Here is a 15,985-nt window from a genome sequence, read left to right on the forward strand (position 1 = left end):
ACAGATGAACGTAGGCGAAGGCTGGAGGGCTTACATTCATTCATTCATTCATTCATTCATCTCTCATAGTCCTGCATTTATAAATCCTTAAACACTTATCATCAATCATTTTTGGTCAACTTTGCAATGAGAATGATATTATCAAGTGTCCAGGAAACACCTGGGAAGAGCGACAGAATGGCCAAGATTATGAGAGGCCATGTAGAAACAGGAAGCTGAACTTTAGTTCAAAGAGTTCATGTTTTCTCTCTGTTCAGATCTCATACTAAATTTGGCAAGATGCGGTGCCTATGCAAGGGAAGGAAATGCATAACAGAGCAGAGTAACTCATCTTTAATGACTTTTGGAAAATTATTTGACAGGTACATAGTCATATTATTCTTTAAAAACTCTTTAATGAGGCATTTCCCAAGAAATTCTGATGTTGACTGTGGTGGACTGACGGGTCGTGTTTACGTACTTCTAAGGGACCACAAGTCTACATGTGTGTGAATGAGCTCCTTCCTATTAAGTAAATGACTCTGCTTTCATGTGTTTAATAATACTTAGACTTCACTTTTTCTTTTTTTTTCCCTTATGTTCTCCCAAAGAAGTTTCGGTCTCTCCCATCATGTGTTGTTGTGGTAGTGAGGTTATTTTTCTTGATGAGTCGCACCCACTCACAGTCAACTCGAAGGTCTTTTCCACTGTAGACAGCCTGTGAATGCGCAAAAGGAAGCTGGTTATCTCCAGATCAGCAACTCACATCACAGCGTGATCAGAAGTGACATCACTGTGTGGTTTCACTAATGATATTTAAAGGAGATCACTATTTTCAGTTGCTTTTTTAGTATCAGAAACCTCTGCAACTCCTTGCACTCTGCTGCCCATCCGTCACCCCTCCTCTGACCCACCAGATTCCTTCTCAGCACTAATCTCTTCATTTCCAGACTGTTGTGACAATGGGTCCCATCAGGTTTTTCTGTTTAAAAAAGAAAAAGAAAAGCCAAATTCATTAATACTATTGACTTGGTAGCTTTTTTTCCCAGAATAAGATCTGAAGAGAATTCGAGAAAACCACAGATACTAGAACTGATGAAGTCTGTTTCCTGTGAATTTGTGTGGCTTGCTCACCAAGACACCCTTGGCTAATCTCATTCTTCATTCTGTAGACACATGAGTTCTGCAATTCACCCCAAACCCTACCTGGAATGAAGACATGATTCTTACACGCAAGCACTTCCACCCAGGTCCAATCCTATAGCAACAGACCCTGCACAGGGAAGCATCTTTGTACAGCCCTCTGTTAACAATAGTAGTGAAATTATCTGGTTTGAAATTGGTGTCCAGGAGAAAACTCTTACATTTGCTTTGCAGTGGAAACCCTCTGTTTTATGTTTACAGTGATAAAAGTTGTGTGTTTATGTGAATGTGTGTATGCATGTTTATGCACACATGCATGTGTACATATATATGTGTGTTTTGGAGTACAGGTGAGGGAGGGCTGAAAACTGATGTATGGGGGAAAAAGAGAAATTACATACACTAGCATTCCAATAGAGGTGTTTTTAATGAGCATACAAATAGTAGCAGAATTTACATTTATTATTATTTTATGGAATCTGGAATTCATGAACCCTTAAATAATAATATCTAGATTGATTTCCCCCCTCTATTCTTCAAAAGAACAGACAAGGAGAAGTCTGAGAGTTGATATGGAGCTGCCTCTTGGAATCAACTAGGTGCCCATGGTCCAGCACCATGACATGCCATTGGACTCCACAGCATCATCGTTATGGCACATGAGACCACCAGAGACTCCAGCCACAGTCACTGTGCCTCTTGGGCTCTATCTGCCTACAGTATAAAATAGTTTCTTAGCCCCATCATGGTTGGCTTTGGGGGGCATGGATGCTTCTTATAGTAGGGTGTACATTTCACTTAGCAGCATCCCTGGTTTCTGCTTGTCAGACACCAGTATGTTCTATCAGTTTTGACAGTCTCCAGACAGGACCAGATGTTTCTGAAGGGAAGCAAACAGGCAAAATACCTTATAGCTTACAACCACTAAGTAAAAATAATTAAAGTTTATAATATCTTTCCACTCTAAAACTTTGCGAAAAGAGCATCTAAGACACTTTTTTTGAATGTATTTTCTTTACCTTTTAACCATTTCACACATACATAATAAGATGTTTTGACCAAAATCACCCTCCTAGCACCTACCCTCATCCTCCCTGAACCCCATCCTGCTAAACCCCATAGCCAATTCATAAAGGACTTTTTAAAAGAACTCTTAATTCATGCCAGCTAAGATAAAAGAGAGAAAAGTAACCAAGGTATGTTTTTTTGGGCTTGTGCGTGGAACCTAAGAACTAAAGATAAAGACACCTTCCTCATTAGCCAAGCATTTAGCACCAAATATCTGGAGAACCAATCTTGAGAAATAACAAGAGAGAATTTGTTCGTAATATACTACACAAAACATATCTAGTGGTGTGTCTCATCTCTTGTAGATAGAAAGTAGCAGGGAGCATAATTAGTTTTAGCTTACAGAACAGTGGACTTCCTGCTTAAATGGGGAGCACAGACTTCAAGTGTAATGTGCTTCCCCTCAAAGGATTTCTGGCATTGTTTTGTACTGCTTTCTCTGGGACATTAGGACAGGTTGTCACTTCAACTTTAAATATGAACACATTTATCCCAGATTTATCCCTTGCCTCTCAGTACCAGTGGTGAGGATATTCACCAACTTTGTCTTTCCCATGAAGCAAATTAGCAAAGGCTGGAAGGATGTTAGCTGCTGAAGATAACACACTTGTTGGAAAGCTGAGGCTCAGCTCAGGCATGGATCCTACTCATGTCACTTTGTTATCTTTAACACAGAAAAACTCCCTTCCAGTCCTAACTGTCCTATAAGAATTCATTTACGTTTGTTCCACATTCGATGTGGAATGTGTTTTAGGTGGTCAGAGTGTCATGAACCTCTTTTTGATGACGACATTGAGACAATAGAATAAAAAAAAACACTAGTATCACAGTTATGACATTTAAGAGATTCTTTGTATATCTCAATACAGAAAACAAAGTCTGACCTTCATTTCTCCCATGCTGTAAGAGTGAGACATTTGAAATACCATCACAGGCAAGAAGTGCTACCCACAGTATGACTATAACTACTCATATATAGCTTATACTTACCAAGCAATCCCTCTGTTGTAGACATGCTCTAGGAACACCCATGAAGAAGCCAGATCCCTACACTGTTCAGACCCTAGGATTAAGAGGAACCATCACTAAGGCTTATGAAAAAGGATCAAGGATATATAGATAAGAGCAAATGTTTCTAACTTGAGTAAAGTTTGCCCAGGAAGAGTGCTAAAGGAATGACTACAGTGTTTGGCAAATATAAACAGACAAATGTAGGGTGAAAAGTAGACGGAGAGTTCACAGAGACACTGCTCTTTGGCTAAAGAAAAGAAACTGCAGCGAGGTAAGAAAAGTCTAAAAAAAATAGATCAGAGAAACAAAGGCGAGAGACTTGAAATTTCATGTCACTAAGTCTAGGGTATTTTGTGGTAGGAGGAATGCAGTATGTATCAGATACATTGGGGAAGTCTAAGCAAGAGAATGCAGAATACTTGTGCTTGAGAAAGATTGCTCTTCACTTCTAGGGAAATGGACTTGGCTTGCTCAGTTTGTTCATTGTATTTCTCTCTCTGGAGTTCCTATCTATCAGACAAACATAATATACTAATACAGAGCAACTACCAATAGGACCCAATATTCCTGCCATTTCCCTACCACGGAACTAATGAGAGTCCTCTATAGGAAACTTCCCTGACAAACTCCATGAGCAGTGGGTGTAGAACATTTAGCTAGTTTGTCCTTGTTTTCTTTCCCATGGGGGGGAAATGCCTCTTAAGAGCCTATGAAGTCTTGCTGCATAAACAAGCAATTCTGACACCTTTAGTATTTTGTCTCTGAAAAGCAATTTATAAACAGGATCTTTCAAATCATTAACAAACACGCATTTTCAAAACCCTTTCTTCCATGTGGTAAAAAACACAATGCACTAGAGAAAGGGATGGAACTTGCTTTGGCCTCCCAGTCATGAACAGATCCCGTAACTGAAGTCTCTGTCCATCTTGAGTGTCCACACTGGGCATAGCTGACCATCCCACTAATGATGTTAAATATTTTGAGAGAGATAGTTCGATGCTAAGGCTTTTATGGTCTCAAGGGTAGTTAAGTAACAGTATCAGCTCAATTTTTTGTCCTACATGGCTATAACCATGAGAAAGGAATTTAGAGAATCCACAGAAATTAATGAAGCCAGCCCACAATGTGAACTATATGAGAAGAACTTCTATGGATCTCTGTGTTCCATTTTACATCAACCACCAGGCAGAAGGCAAGGTCACACTGGCACACTCTTGAGTCCTAATAGTCACAATCTTGATTCCTAATAGGCACCTAGGTCATATGCATTACCAATAAAATGATATATAGTATCCATGGTTGCAGAATGAGCATAACCTCTTGCATTGGGAAGACCTTCCACTGTCAATCACAGAGTTGTGCCACAGGAAATTTCACAACTCTTTTCCAAAATGTAACTCACACCAATGCTAGTTCCCCATTGCCTCCATACCCAGGGCTTACTAACTTTAGATATGACTTTCCCCCATCCCTGTATTGTATATTCAACACCATTCCTATTAGAGAAACCCATAACTACGTGGGCCCTGTGGTCATAACCTTTAATTCATTTTGTTGAGCCCAACTTTTCCCATCCTACTTTTGCTGTGCTGTGAGTATACGTTTTCCTTCTCTGCATCTTGTCTGTTTCTTCTGAAGCCCTGAGAATCTTCCTTAATTGTCTGACTTAACAAGTTCACTGTCTACAAAGTATATTGCTATTATGAATCATTTTCTAATCAACAAAATGCATGCCCTACATCAGGAAAGAGAAAAAATATGAGAAGACACAGGCATCTCATGCCTCAGCTAGCATTTCCTCTGGATCTGAGGAGAAATGTCCTGTTCTGCTCCAAAATTCTTCCAACATTAGTTCACTTGTTCTCCATTTCCACATCCTTTAGATGTGGAAACCCATCTACAACTTCTGTTCTTGCCTGAGAGAGATAAGGTATAGATTGGAGAAACCATGGGGAAAAGCACCATTCCTATTAGAGTAAATGCCCTGCCTAGCTGCAGCTTCAATTCCATTATTTCAGGATGGTGACACTATCAGCGAGACATGAGGATGATTACTTTGCAGAGGGACCCAAGAGGCACTAATACTCTTGGAGACTCGGGTGGAGCTTCACCACTTAGCAGCTGACTGATTTTTGTGCAGAGATGTTTTTCTGGGCTTGGCTTTTCTCCTTGATAAATGAAGGGGTTAAGAAAGAAAATGAGCCTTTTAGGTAAAGACATAGTCATTTTTGTCCCTGATACTTTACTGTGTGTAATCTTTTGGATGTTGAGAAACTAGTAACATTGTGGATAGTGTTCTGAAAATTTAAGAATCCAGGGATGCACAATGTGTTCTCCTCACTTGGGTTCTTACCCCACTCTAAAACCCCTCCCCTTTTATTCTGAAAGCAATGGAAAAATTATCCATTATACCTGGAAAGGCATACAGTATCCCCCAAAACCCCTCATACTTGCACATGAATTAAATCTGTTATATGATCTAAATAGCCCAATCATGTCATCTTCATCAATAATTTATTAAAAATCCATCTGCATTTATTTTTTAATTATCTTCAAATAAGTATAATGTTATAAATTCTAGGGCACTCTGGTCAAATAGCTCAAGATTACCTAGAAGTGAGGGAAATCAGGAGTCTGTCCATCACTACTGTGATGACCTGAGTGTCTCTATCTACTGTGACTGACAGGTACTTGCTCATGAGGCTCTGTATTAACCTAAAGAGAACAGTTTTCCCTAGAAAAATGGATTCTGACTCATGAATTTATAAGCAGATTCTCTTAATAACCTGAATGAAGCACTAATATTTTAGAAAGCTCTATTCTGTTATCTAACTCATTCAAATAAGTTGGTCTTTTGATGAAATAATGCCATCTTATTGACTTTTTAGTTTCATATGGGTTTATTACTCAAATAAAATGTAACCTTAATAGGATTCAGTGTCATCTAAGGAAAAACAAAACAATTCAAAAATATTTAATATAAATGTTAAGGAATCAAGGGTTTTGGCTGTGGGTTAGAAACCTCCTGTCACATTGCATTTGATTTGGTGGCCATCCTATTTATTGGCAGGTACTTTGCATATAAAGTATTTTGATTTTTTTTAAAAAAAAAAAAACTTTATCAATAAAACCAGACAAATTATTTTGATTTCTCATTACTTGACTGGTGTTTTTACTCATCTCAGAAAATTTGTCATAATTTGTTTATCATACAACTGCACTCCACACTGCGCTGCCTTGTGTAAATTAATCCAAAACATCTGCCCCGTACTTTGTGCTCCAAAGCTCTATAATAGGATATAAAATAAGGTAAAATAGAAAATCTACTTTCTGGGCTTAGCTTTCAAAATCTAGTTTCTTAAACATCAAGGAATTGTTTCCTATAACCAGTCTCAAGCAAATACTAAGATAAATAAATGTGAGTAGCATTACTCCAAAGCCCCAGCTAGTGGAAGCCATGCATTCAGTCAATATATCTTTAGAATCACTAAGTTCCCACCATGCAGAATTTCTGGTTGACAGGCATTGGATGCCCTCAGCAAGCAAGTCACTCAGAACTGGTAGACTTGTAGATTCACAATCCTTGAACAATGAGTCTAGGTCTAAGCATTTGATTTGTTTTGACCTTTCTCTGTACTTCTGTTGGAAGCTTAGAAACGGTTCACACTGCTTACTCTCTCAAGCGCTGTCTCAGAAGCCAGTTATTTTAAGCCATGTCTAATCTTACAGCTGAGTGAGAGAGTTCTGATACAATGAAAGATCATATTGAGAGTCCTGGGCCCCAACATGCTTCCCATCTAATACAATAGCATGAGTATGATATTCCATACAGAATAAAAAACATACCAGATATGCCTGCTAACATAAGAATTGTAAGACTAAAGTACACTTAATTTCTAGAGTAACAGAAAACTAAAAGTAATCAAAGTAATCATATAGGTTTAATTTCATATTTTAGATGATATAAATATGCATGCAATGTATATATACCTACATCACACAAAGTAATAGAATATATACAGATACCATCATAAGAAAATGACTTTTGACGTTGTTTTGGTTAACAATGAGTCCAAACTCTAATTGCCAACTTTTTAGGGGAAGTTAACATCTTTTTCCTTAAGCCCTTTTCTAACTATTTGTAGTTAAATTAAATAAAACACTCAATTAAATAATTTTAAAATGTAGAAGTATTGAGAATTTAGAAGTATTGAGAATTTGAACATTTAGAAGTATCAAACTCGAAGGATGGCTCAGTGGTAAGAAATTTTGCTGATCTAACATAAGACCCAAGTTCAGCTCCCAGCACCCACATTATGTGGTCATGACCATCTCTACCTACAGGTCCAGGAAATCCAATGTTCCTGCCTCAGTGGACACTTCCATATATTTTTTTCAAATCCTGTAAAATACCATATAAAAGATGAAAGTAGAGGAAGCAAGCCTTTATTGAAGCCTATTAAGATAAGGCTAATTCCTCTTAATAATGCCTGACTTTTTATAGATTTATTTTATTTTATTTTTCTTAATTATTTATAATATACACTGTTAAATAACTTTTGGTCAACTGAATGAAATTTAAGTTTTATGTCTGGTTTGGGTAGAACATGGCTTTCTGGTTAAGAACAATGACATACCATTGTCCCCTCCTGTAATAGTTAATCCATATGGCCTGCCAATCATGTGGACAGGAAACATCCCTCAGGAAGATGTCTGTCCCAGAGACTTTAGAAAATATATAGCCTGCCTAAACTTGTAGGTCAACACAATGGTCTCTCTGATCCTGGTTACTCCATACTGTAAGAATGTTCTCCTTCACAATGGTCCCTTTGACTGTCTTTCCACTTTGATCACTTAAAGATACTTTACTAATCAACTATGCTCTATGAGTTTCTTCTGAATTATTTCAATAAACAATGCAAGGAACTGAACTGAGGCCAGGGCAAGAGCCCAGAATCAAACTAGCAGATTTAGCTAATAAATCAAGGATTGATAAATCTATCAAGTATAAACTAGCATTTTATCTAATACTGTTTCAGTGATTATTCCTACATTTTGAGAAATATGGTAGGAATTCTCGTGGTTTTACATATACCAACTCAACATAATAGCCACAGCAGTGGGTTATGTTACTCCATTTGACTGGAAAAACTAAAGACCATAAGAAATGTTATGAGATTCAAAGTATGGCTGGGCAGTGGTGGTGCCCGCCTTTAATCCCAGCACTTGGGAGACAGAGGCAGGTGGATTTCTGAGTTCGAGGCTAGTCTGGTCTACAAAGTGAGTTCCATGACAGCCAAAGCTACACAATGAAACCCTGTCTCGGAAAAAAAAACAACATATATATTTTCTCATATATATTGCATGCATGGTAGGTTAGGTTTGGTTTGCAGTAATAGTTTGCTAACTGATCTGTGATTATCAAATGTGAGTATGAGTTAGAGTCAGTCACCTTGGGCACGTGTTAACACATCAATGTGCTCCTTACACAGACACAGAATTTCAGCTGGGTGGGTCTTGGAGAGACTATGACTTGAAATCTTCACATGTTCCAATGGGATGCAGATGTTGGTATTGGTGGAAATTTTGAGGGTTGCCCAAAATTGGAATCTCCTCTAAAACTTACTAATCTTACCAATAAAAGGACTTAGGAACTCCCGGGTCATTTGTATGAAGTGACAATGTTCAGCAGTGGTGGGTCAACCATGTGGCAACAAGCAGCTGCATAGGAAAAGGAGAGTATGAAGTATGGAGAAAAAGTAAGATGCCCAAAGTTCCATGGGAAGTATAGTTAGGAGAGAAATATAAAGGAGGAAAGGAAAAATTATGTCTCTCTGATTAAGGATTTGGGAAGGCAGGCCAATTTGACAATGGCTCCATAGGAGACTGCCGAGGGGCTAAGTTTCAGGGAAGAAAAAATACATTATCTCATTAAAGGGTTAATTATTTCTCCCCTCTCTTTATCATGGCATTCAGTAAATCCAACTTCCTGAGGGATGGTTCCTTAGCTAGTCAACTGGTCTGTCCAACTGGATTAACCTTTATTTCAAATAATTTAGAATGTTGTGTCTCCAAGCATGTCAGAGAGGCTCTTCACTTGATCAGAAGGAAACAGATGTCCCTTACTGCCCCCCCCCCCATTGTTATGGTTACATTCAAACAAGGCATGGCAGTTTGACAACCATTGACTTGAGCAAAAACTTAATCTGAATATTGTAAGGTAGACAGAAGAGCATACTGAAGCCTATGTCAACCATGCATTTTCACTGAATCCTGTGGTGGGACTTTAATGGAATTCTTATCTCCCTCCTATGTCTTGGATGCTAAGGTGGGGAAGGAAGATCAGGGCCAATGGAGAAATGCAGTGAGCAGGAGAGTCCCTGTGAGTGCTAATGAGACCCAGCACTTCATCTGGGCTGCCTTCTACCCTCCACTCAGGTCTGTCTGTCCTCACTCCATCTTTTGAAGATAAACTACTTGTGGCAACTTTAAAATCTCATCTTAGAGAAGACTCTTACATATTCATTCGTTCATAACTCCCTATTGTACATAATAGTTAATGTGAACTTTAAAGGTTATGAATTTAAGAAAATGTAACTTTAAAGAATAAATGAGCTATCCACAGAGACAGCAGGATGCTGTCTAAAAGTTGAAATGAACGAAGAGGCAGAAGACCTAAGTGTACAGAAGGTAAAAGACACAGCATCTCTAAGCCAGAGCTCAGACAATAGTAAGCACCTTTTCTTGCTGACTCTTTACAATGTTCTGGTATCATGGAAGGCATCCTTATGGGCGTTCAAAAGCCAGCTTCTGGGGTCTGGAGGCATGGATCGGTGCTTAAGAGCAATGGTTATTCTTCCAGCGGTCCAGGGTTTAATTTCTAGTACATCCACCGTGACTAACAACTGTCAGTAATTCCAGTTCCAGAGGATATTCCACAGTCTTTTGAACTCTGCAGGCATGAGCCATGCACATGGTACACAAACATACATGTAGACACAACACTTTATATACATACAATAAGATAATAAAATAGATAGGCTCATGAGTCACATGACATGCAGGAATGATTGCTGGCTATCTCTTACCATTTATTCTGCTTTATCTTCTCTTCATCCACAAGATGGAATTTTGAAGTTATATGGTGACTAAATGAATTCATACATGGGTGAGACTGAAAATGTGGAAAATATTTATTAAACTGGTAATCAGTGCTAAATATGTTTAATATTTGAGACTGAGCATAAAAGACATCAAACAATTCATTTGGAGATACTTTCTATCTATAGTAATCAATTGATCAAGATATGGCTCTGGCTGACTCACAGTCAATAGAGCTTAAGGGACCGGGAAAAGGGGGGAGGGAGAAAAGCACCCACTCCTAGCAAGACAACAGCTTAAGAACACACATAGAAAGCAATCCTAGTGGCCAAAATGTATATGCAACAATATGGGTTGAAAGTGTGTTTGTATGCAGACAAGAAAGATTGCAGAAAAGCCTTGTTGGTTTGCTGAGAAGGAATGGGCATTGTAACATTGTTACCCTGAGTATGTCCAAGGTAATCTACTACAGCTGAACTTCTGCACTGGCTTAATTCTCTAGGTGAGACCAGATTGTACTGCAGGACCAGAATGCCTGTCCCCAGTAAGCCTGGAGAGCAGATCAGGGCCAAGGCTTCTGTTCCACTGGGCCCACAGCTCCCCGAGAGACCAGGGCTTCTGCCTCCATGGTTCCTCAGCTCAGTGTGGAACTGAGTTTCTAACTTATAAGAGCCCAATGGTCACTGTGGGACTTAGAGTTTATACACTAGTGGCCCTAGAGGTTACCTTGGGTCCAAGGTCCTAACTACAGCCTCTAGCCTGTTCATAGATAAAACCAGAAGCTTATCTTCAAATGGGCTCGATACAATCTATTGGGTGCTCGATGGCAGCTGGGGAGTGACACAGCTTTCAGCTCTATTGCAATCTCACCTGCATTCTATATGGGACACTCCAGGCACCATGACAGTTGACAATTGCCATAGTGACAACTAGATTAAAAACTAAAAGGGGAAAATTTTGAATTCCTGGAAACTCTCTGCCCATTCCCAGGAAAGATAGGAACACACTCCTTTTCTTTCTTATACTCTATTCCATAGCTCCTGGACTCCTTCGGTAGAAATCCATCTATGTGTTTACCTTCTGCTTCTCCCTTCATTGCCCAGGCTCCCTCACAATTGAATAGATACTGTTTTGTTTTTGTTTTGTTTTGTTCTATTCTGTTCTGTTTTTATAGTTTCCACAATTCCAAGAAAGACAAAAGACCCAATTTGGAGGTAAAAACTGGTAACAGTACAATGCAATTATTAAAAAGCAGCTTTGATATAAGTATCTTGTGTACAATGTCTCCAAAGTAACAGACTAGTCCTGTGGCATAATTAAGACCATACAATTATCTCACCACACAAACACAAATGTTACTTCTTAAGGAACATTTTAGGTGAAAGAAAATCCCTATTTTTTAAAAAGAATCTTTTGAAATGACTTACGAAGAAAGTAATAGAAGATAACTATAAGAATAACTTACCATTTATCAGTAACAATAAATCAATAACTAATAGAGAAAACTCATTAATTTATCACCATTAATCCTCCCAGTTTCTGGTTATTTATCTAAGTAGGACAGAGGCAGCGAGGTGCCTGAGGTAGCTGAGAAAACCTTAAAGAAAAAAGTTTGCAAAAATAATTCAAAAGCCCTTCTGTTTTCCAATAAGGTGCATATCTGCCCCATGACCCTTTGACCTGTGCCTCAAACAGAGCAAGCTATTAGGTTTACAGTTCCAAGAAAATGGTTTCACACAGCTCTGATTGCATAGGGCCCTCAGAGGTCTTGCTGCAGGTTTGGTTTTGTTTCATGGTGATTCTATATTTCCTGTTCACGTTTTTATTAGTTTTATAGAGATACATAAGTATGCAGGGGTCAAAAGCGAAGGAAGAAACAGAAGATGGAGTAAAGTTAGTAGCAGATTTAAGAAAACGAGATGTTACTCAGTTTGAGGGAGCTTGCTCAGCCAGCAAAACCCAGAGTCAAAACTAGATGCCACAGGTCCGTGCATCTCCAGAGTTGTACTTCCTTTTCTTCAGTTCATAAGGACATGACTTTTACTGTGTGAATGTTAGGAACAGAGAACAAAGTGCACTGAAGAATAAAGGTATGTATCTGTAAGTCTCTCTTAGCTTGTGATCACAGGTATATGCTCAGAAGACATGTCTGGGTGTGAGACCTGGATTCTCCATTCTCTAACTTTATAAACAGTCATCAGGGGCTGTGTCACTTACTGTGACAGTAAAAACAGAGCTTATGCCAGGTGGCTGTGTGTGCTTCCATCTCATTTACAAATGGATGAGAAGAAGAGAGGAAAGTCCGATCAGTAAGATTTTATATATGAGTGTAGAGTACAGACAGACAGACAGAGCAGTGTCAAGGATATAGTCATACCCTGCTTCAACAACTGGTTACCATTTTTAGAAGGCATCCTTTTCTGCTACGGACACAATGCCATTTAAGTTTGTGCATCTCCATTTCCAACCCAGAGCCAGCACTGTCTGTGTGCTAAAGGAGACTCACACCACCACATCCTCTTGTTTCTACTTAAGGTTCAGAGTTTGTTAAAAGTACACCAAACAACACTACCTATACTCCTACCCTACACTGCTTTCGGTTGCTGTTGTAAACATTGTGACCAAGGACAAGTTAACAAGAAGAGAGCTTACGTGGCTTAAATGTGTCAGATCTCAATGTATTGCTAAGAGAAGTCAAGACTGGAGCTCAAGCAGGAAGTATAGCAGAGTAATAGAGGGATGCTACTTCCAGGTTTGATCCCTAGTTTCTGTTCAGCTTTTCTTCTTTTTTTTTTTATTCGATATATTTTTTATTTACATTTCAAATGATCTCCCCTTTTCTAGCCCCCCACTCTTTTCTTCTTATAAAGCCCCAGACCCCCTGCTTAGATGCCAACAGTGAGAATGGTCCCTCCTACATCAATTAGCAATCAAGAAAATGTCCCACGGGTCAATCTAATCTCAGTCTCCCACCTGAGACCACCTTGGAAAACTCAGCTGTATCACCTCAACTACTGCAGCTAACTGGGGGAGTTTCTGCTGTACACGATTGTATGTCCAGCTGGGTGAGTGTGAGAACTGGAGGTGGGTCCCCTCCCATCCACTGAAGACATAACTTTAGACAATCTATTGCCTTGAAACACCCAAGTGTCTTTCCATGAAAGATAGAAACAGTGATCAGTTTGGTCTCAGGAAGTTGATATGAGAGTCAGATGAGTAAATGCCCAGTGTTTAGAACTGAACAACTTAACCCATAGGAAAAATTTCTCAGTGAATGCTGGTTATTTCTATTACTATTACTATTAATATCAGTGTGCCAGACACAGTGACGCTTCCCTGAAGGCCCAGTGGTGGGGAGGCCTTAAGTTCCAGGTCAGCCTGAACTATGTAGCAAGAACTTGTCTCAAAACACCAAAACTACTCTATTTTATTACGGTTTCAGGAAACTGCCTTCCAGAAACCCATATAACTATAAAGGGACTGTCTCTTAACTGACAACATTTAAAACTTACATGGAAGAATGTCTAACCAAATTCACAGTTTGGGAACACTTATCCCGGACATGCACCACCCCTCACTATCAGTTGGTGTTCTGTGATGCCTTGCTCCCTGGAGCCAGAGAACAATCTCTCACATTTTGTTGCCTTGGCAGGGCCTTCTGAGCTTAAATAGATATGCTCTGCAGTTCAATATACTACAAGAGGCTTGAATGAAAGATGCTTTTATATTTCACAGCTTTGAAATTGCACAATTCTTCAGGTCCCCAGAATTTTTGACTAAGAGTGGCCTGTTTTCTGCAGACAGTCTTGCACACTAGCAGTTGTTATCAGTGTATTACCAATTTGGAGAGCCTGGCAGAAAACTTGGAACATTACATACCTGTAATTTGGTCTTCTCTTTACAGGGACCTTGTCCAGTTTGGGTACTACTGAGTAAGACCGTTCATACTCAATAGGGTACAGCTGGACTGAACTTTGATGGAGTTTGAAGCTGGCTGGAGTTTGATGTCAAAAATCAACAGCTCCTCCCCTTCCGTCCACCCCACACCCCTCTCTAGCAGGAAGTTGTACCCAAACCACAGAAAACCCTGCAAATGCTCTGTACTCATAAACATATAATTAAGTTGATCAGCTTAAATCAAAAAGGTTGTGACCCATTTTCTACTTCGTGTAGGTAAGTCAGGTATGGTAATACATTTTGCTTGTCTCCCAAACTGTTCATTTTCCTGAAGGTAACAAAATCTAGATTCACAGGATTAATTTAGAGTCACCTTGAAGAAAACTTGTCACATAAAAACTCTGGAAAGAAAAAAAAAACTCTGGAAAGAAACCTCTTGAATCTGCTATTGTGCTTCTCAGAGCTTGAAGCATTGGTTGAGAGGGTGGGGGCCATGCTACTTATATATGATCAGATTCTATGATAGATTTGAAAATCTATCTTCTAAAAGATAAACTCAATTTGGATCATTCACAGGGCAAAGTGACGGCAGATGGATAGAAATATATAAAGAGAGAAACTTAGAATCAGCACATATTTATGACATAAAATGTCATTATGTATTAATAGTTTGGCACCCTATTAAATCTGAGGAAGGGAACAATTTTTACTTAAAGATACACACTAAAAGTACCTAAGAAAATCCAAGTGTTACAGAGAACAGGAAGTGCACTGTCCCCTCTTCTTGTCACACAAATATTCAATACAACAGGTATAATATAACCATTATAAAGCTGATTTCTAAATCTTTGATCAAAACTGGGAGCTAAGACGTGCCTCCAGAGCAATGCCAGATGGAAACAAATTAACACCAGAGCTAAGTAGGTGTCATTGGACACAAGTGTGAGGAAAGAAACCATGTGTGTGAAACCTGCAGACATGCTGGGAGAACCCCCAGAACATCAGAAATGGCCATGGTGGGGTGACTTAGTCTAAGAGAGAAGCTGTTGCTGTCAGTTTAGTTAAAAAAGAAAGAGCATGCTCCCTGCTCTCCAGGTCATGAAAAGACTAGGGTTATCCTCATAGCATGCTCCTTCAGGATTTCTTACCAGAGATTAACTTGGTCAATGTAGCTGCTTGTATTATAAATGCTAATTATGTTCTCCAAAAACAGTTTGAGAGGGTCCACATGTAGCTTCTGGGACCTGCCCCCCAGTTGGTTCTGATTGGTAAATAAAGATACCATCAGCTAAGAGCTGAGACGGACAGACAGAGGCAGGATTTTAGGATTTCCTGGGCTTGGGACCAGGGAGGAGAGGAAAAGGGAGATCCACTTTGGTTTAGGAGAGTGTGAAGAGAGGAGAGATGCAGAGATGGGGTAGAGAAGCAAAGGAGAGAGCCCTGGGTTCGAAGCTAAGAAAGCCCAGCCCAGAGGGCTGAATAAATGAGTCCAGAGCAGCCAAGATGAAACATAGAAGTTAGCAAGTAGTAACTTAGAATTATTGGCAGGAGATAGATTCTAGCAGCATAAAGGCTATGCAGTCGCCCAGGATAGGGGAGAATAAAAATCAAACTAAAACTTAAAGACTGGAGCTGCCCAAACTCTATTTAAAAGGAGTTAATCTGCACATTCATAAAGTTAAAGAAACCCCAAACAGACAGACATAACAAAGGGCTCAACATCTATGCACACCAGATGTCCTTCAACACAGGAATGGATACAGAAAATGTGGTATATTTACACAAT

At 39.3% G+C, this 15,985-nt stretch overlaps 1 long non-coding RNA gene across 2 annotated transcripts; it reads right to left on the bottom strand.

Annotated features, from left to right (window-relative positions):
* Positions 1–315: 315 nt before the first annotated feature.
* On the bottom strand, positions 316–14,321 carry LOC127692673 (uncharacterized). 2 transcript variants are annotated; one of them, XR_007979503.1, is made up of 6 exons: positions 14,182–14,321; positions 10,290–10,375; positions 9,940–10,153; positions 3,181–3,253; positions 894–961; positions 316–697 (listed from the first exon to the last, which is right to left on the bottom strand). It is a non-coding gene; the product is annotated as an uncharacterized LOC127692673 (long non-coding RNA). The 2 variants fall into 2 exon arrangements; XR_007979502.1 differs by lacking the exon at positions 9,940–10,153 and having other exon boundaries at positions 14,182–14,318.
* Between the last annotated feature and the right edge of the window lie 1,664 nt (positions 14,322–15,985).

Source organism: Apodemus sylvaticus, chromosome 9 (genome assembly GCF_947179515.1).
Source record: "Apodemus sylvaticus chromosome 9, mApoSyl1.1, whole genome shotgun sequence".
Classification (NCBI taxonomy): domain Eukaryota; kingdom Metazoa; phylum Chordata; class Mammalia; order Rodentia; family Muridae; genus Apodemus; species Apodemus sylvaticus.